Genomic DNA, 5,249 nt, shown 5'->3' on the forward strand with positions numbered 1-5,249 from the left:
GTTGTGACAAGACTGAACTGTGTCAGGTGAGTACCGGGTATGGATATTGGGTTACATTGTGATATGGCAGCATTTGATAGCAGACAAGCCAGTGAATGGATTACAAAAAGATAACAAGAGCTGTGCCAGTAGCAATACCAAAGCAGCAGCAGAAAGGAAGAAATAAGTGCTAGAGAAAGGCACAGGCGACAGGCTCTCAAAGCTCAGCCAAATCCTTGTCATTTTAGGTGGTTTTCTTTGTGTTATCTCCGTGTTATCTCAAAAGCCAACCCAGTTTTCAGCCAATCCAGTTTTCACCCAATCCAATGCTGACCTACGCTATGATCCCATACTTGGGAGAAAGGTATATACTCTAAAAATCCATTAAGGTCTATGTCCATGCCACCCTGAAAAAGCCCAATCCCGTCTGATCTGGGAAGCTAAGCAGGATCAGGCCTAGTTAGTACTTGGATGAGAGACCACCTAGGAAGACCAGGTGTTGTAGGCGTAAAAAAAAAACAAAAATAAATAAATAGATAGATAGATAGATAGATAGATAGATAGATAAATAAATAAATAAGATAAGGTATTGTAAGCTGACAAGGTCCTTGCAATCTGTGAGGTCAACCAAGGGTTGCCTACATAAATAAACAAACAAACAAACATATAAGTAAATAAAAATCCATTAAGTCACTACCCTTAAGAAACCTTAAATTTTTTAGACATTGGGTTTCTCTGACTTCTTGTTTTCCATTGCACTCCATTACACTCAATATGGGCAAAATAAAACAGAAGACTCCCCCAGATATTTATTCTAGAGTAGAGACTTTCATCCCTGTCCTCCTGCTCAAATCCAATCAAGAGACAGGAATTTGGAACATTAAACTCTTTAGACGAACAAGGACCAGTCCATCACCCATCTCTGGGCCGAAATGTTTCACTAAAACCAATGGAGAATGACAAGAAGGGAGTAATACCTGGAGACCAAGCTGCTGAGATGACTCCTCCCATCAGTTCCATAAAAGTGAGCTCCATAAGCACAGGAATCTCTGTCTGTCTTGTTCACTGCTGTCTCTCCAAGGCTCAACACAGTCCTGATTCATAGTCAGTGCTCAAATATTGACTGATTGAATAAATGAGACACTCTCCAAATATGATCAGGTCAATGAGAGCTGAGCTGTGACAATCTCTTTTAAAGTCTGCACACAATCACTAGCACCACGTAACTAAAGCCAACATGAAAACTACTTTTGGTTTAAATGGAAAGGATATAAAAGGCTATTGTGTCAGTTATAGGACCAAGTTCTGGAGACTAAATGAAACACCCAACTGCAAGCTGAAGTTGACTTTCATATAAACTTGCCTCTGTTCTGTAGTCTGAGGCTCCACATTGTGTATGCATTTATGTGGGTGTAGAGAGACAGAGAGAGAGGAAGGAAGTGTGAGAGGGAGAGAGAAGGAAAACAGGAAATGGAATGATGAACCTCCTCATCTCTCACACCACTTCCTTTGACATCATCACCCTTCAGACCTTTCACCTATATAGAATCCTGTTTTATCAGCGTGAGATGGTAAAGATTGAAATCAGACAGAAACAAGTTTAATTTCTTTGTGTATTCAGCTCTCAGATAAGAGAATGAAACAGAAATGAAATATTACTTATCCTACTAGAACAGGAAGCTTCAGCCACAAATTTGGCTCATATACCACCCCAAGCTACACTCCTAATAGCTGAGGACCTGAGACCTTTGGTCTAGGTTTGGTTGCTAGGCCCTAGGAAGATATAGCTGAATCTTTTCATAGAAAAATCACAAACCAGGAGATTATTATCCAAAATTGGGCTGACTAGATAGGGTCAGTTTATATACTTTAAATTCTCACAGGGAAATTTAATTAAATAAGGTAGGAACTATGGTGCCATTGTTGACTGCTATCAATCATTTAAAAAAAAAATACTACTATAGAAACAGATCAATACCTGGCCATTTCCCTGGAGGAAAAACAAAACAAAACAAAACAAAGTAAACTTTGAATAGTGCTGCATCGCTTACCTTACAAAGCTCAAAGTGCACAGTCTGACATTCAAGGCCACCAAGATCCATCTCCACCTTCCCAGTCTCATCTCTCAATACTTGTACATAATGTTTTTGCCACTTCAAAGTACTTGTTATTCCCTCATAATTAATCTCCTATTAACCCCTATTACTTTTTGGTTCACGTCATACCTTTCAGCTAGAGACCCACTTCATCTCCACTTGTTCATGACCAAGTTATACCCATGCCTCAAAGTCCATCTCGAATGCTACCTCCTTTCTAAAGATACTGCCTGTAACTCCCCAAAATTATAACTTCTCACTTCTCTAAACACATGTGGACAACCAGTCACCAAACTCTATAGTATGAGTAATAGTAGTAGTAGAAGAAGTGGTAGCTTACAATAAAATCAGCTAATAAATATTAAATCCCTACTGTTTGCCTGTCACAATATTAAATACTTAATATTCATTGACTCATTTAATTAATGATTTTCATATGTTTTATTTGCTCTAATCCCTGATGGCAGACTTAAGTCTAAATGATCTTTCTCTGCCAAAATCCTTAGCATTAGGCCTAGACACAGTAAATAATCAATAAATCCTTATTGAACATAAATGAATTAATGAATCAATACATAAATGTATGAGTAGGTGAGCAAATGAATTAAGCAAATTTCCATAGACCATTGGGCTGGGCTCCTGGTTTGTATTATTTGAGTCGCTTCTACTCTGGACCAAATTTCAGAGCCTCACATAGCAAATTACAAAATGTCTGAAGCTATAATGTGAATGGTGAGCATTTTGCATAGAATCATGAAGAGAATTCCTATCATCCAGTTCTCTAAATCACACTCACCTCTTCGACAACTAGAAAACAATATAGCAAGCTTCTACCTTCTTTCCTGGTCCAGTCTCTCCCGTTCTGGCACCTAGAACCTTTACGCTTCCCTGTCCCACAGCAATGAATTAATTCAAACATACACGGAGGACTATCTGAGTACCTATCTTTTTCCAAGAGCACTTACAAGGCTTAGAGGGCGGCGCTTAACAGAACTGTAGGAGTGATTTCAAACAGTGGGGAAAGAAGAGAACATAACCATAACTTATTGCATGTCTAGTCATTGTCTAATATTCTACATATATTATCTCATTTAAGTTGCACAATAATCTTACTAAATAAGTATTATAATAATAGTGTACTATATGCCAAGTACATGTCTAAGAATTATTTATTTATTTGTTTGTTTGTTTGTTTATTTATTTATTTATTAACAAAATCCAATAAGTTTCAGCTGAACATTTTAACAGTAAGGCATACATATATATATATGTATATATATATATACACACACACACACACATATATATTTACATTGTGTATATATATACACACACACACACACACACACACACACACATATATTTACATTGTGTGTTCACCTCCCATAGTTAAATTTCTTTCTGTCACAGATATTTGACCTCTTTTACCCCCATCTACCTCCCCCCGTAACCCTCTGGTAACACTTCTAAGAATTTTACATATATTATCACACTTAATGCTTCCATCTCCACTATGAAAAATATTCCGTTTTAATTCACAGTTGAAAAATGAGAAAACAACCATAGAGTAAATAACTTTCCCAAACTAGCAAAGAGTAGTGTCAGGACTCAAATTCAGTCCTTAGAAATACACACCACATTTTTAAGGGTGGTAGTTTTTCAAATCTACACATAAAGAAACTGTGTACCAGGCCCAAAGTCACACACTTAGTAAATATAAAAGTTAGAATTCAAGTTGTGATATTTTAATTGCAAAATGCGTGCTTTTTACTGAAGCTTTCAGTTCAGCTAATCACTTAGGGCAACAAAGGTATCCTTTAAGGAATTTCTCAACTGGATATGCATTTGCCTTTACATAAGGCCAGCCCTGAGAAGGAAAGTGATCCTCCTGTGTCCCTTGAACTTCCCCAGGCTGAATTTTGCTCTAACCAGTCTCTGCATTAACCTCTGCTGTCCATGGTGCTGAATTTAAAGACCAGCATAGCTGACGTACAGAAGAAAAAGCAAAGTAATCTGAATCTAGACTGCAAAGGATCCTGAAAGCTATTCTGAGCATGACCATTAAGAACCAGTGAGGCTTTTTACGAACCCTTTGCCTTAACGTGCAAATCTCCCCTCTGTTCCAAAATCTTCAAGTCGAACAGGGTAAAATAAGTGAGGCTTCCAATTAACAGAATTGTTCAAGCCAATATCTTTCCTATTCCATAATTCCAAAGACTCCATTATCTGGGAATAAATCAATGAAAAAGGAGCATGAGAAAGTCTATTTTATAAATATCAACCCAGATCTAAATAGACTCCAAATAAAAAAAGGAATCAGAGACTAGAAACCCTTAAGTGGGTCTGAAGCCACAGCACTGGGCTAATGGAGGGTGCTGAGGATGGTGCTGAGAACAAAGGCTGGAGACAGAGTATGTCTTTATATCTGGTATAGAATTGATTTTCAAGCCATAAAAATGTTAGTTAAGGAAACACTGACATGAACTAGGGCAGGGTGGTGGGGGAAGAAGTTGGAAAATAGCAAGTGCAATTTCAGGCTTATGAGAAATGGAATTAAAGTTAAGAGAAGGAAGGCAATCTATTGTTGTCCAGAAACTGGCAAACAGCACAGCTACTGCATCATTATAGTGGCAACGACCTGCTGTGTTCATTTCTCTCTTAGCTGTCTGACCTAGGAGCTGGGTGATTTATCTACTTCCCACAGATTCAGCTGGGCCAGGCCAAGAGGATAACTTGGAGAAAGGGGTGGGGTGGGGGTGGTGACACTCAAGCGCCAAAGCAATGAACTCCATATGTCTTGTGTTAGAGAATATACTCATAAATCAACCAATATCACACATTTATTTCACACCTCCTATAAACAAATGTCTGTGCTAGAAAGATGCTGGTCATACAAAGCTTGAAAAAGACAGAGCCACTGGCCTTGGAGAGCTTACAATCTAGTGGCAAAGATTAGCATGCAGAAAATAAATTGACAATATATATTAGATCATAGTTTGAGACAAAAGAACAAACAGAATACAGAGGAGGGCTGTTGAATTTCATATCAGGGAAGGCTTCTGCGAGGAGGCAGCACCTGAATCAAACTTAAAGAGCAAGTAGGATTCACACAGGCCAAAAAAAATGAGGGTGAGCATTTGAGGACAAAGAAATTAGCAAAGCCTCAGAAGCAGG

General features: G+C 38.2%; 1 pseudogene; it reads left to right on the plus strand.

The window, feature by feature from the left end:
* The first annotated feature begins 368 nt into the window (after nt 1-368).
* LOC112478600 lies at nt 369-487 on the plus strand (annotated as a pseudogene).
* The last annotated feature ends 4,762 nt before the right edge of the window (nt 488-5,249 follow it).

Source organism: Pteropus alecto, unplaced genomic scaffold (genome assembly GCF_000325575.1).
Source record: "Pteropus alecto unplaced genomic scaffold, ASM32557v1 scaffold61, whole genome shotgun sequence".
NCBI classification, from domain to species: Eukaryota; Metazoa; Chordata; class Mammalia; order Chiroptera; family Pteropodidae; genus Pteropus; species Pteropus alecto.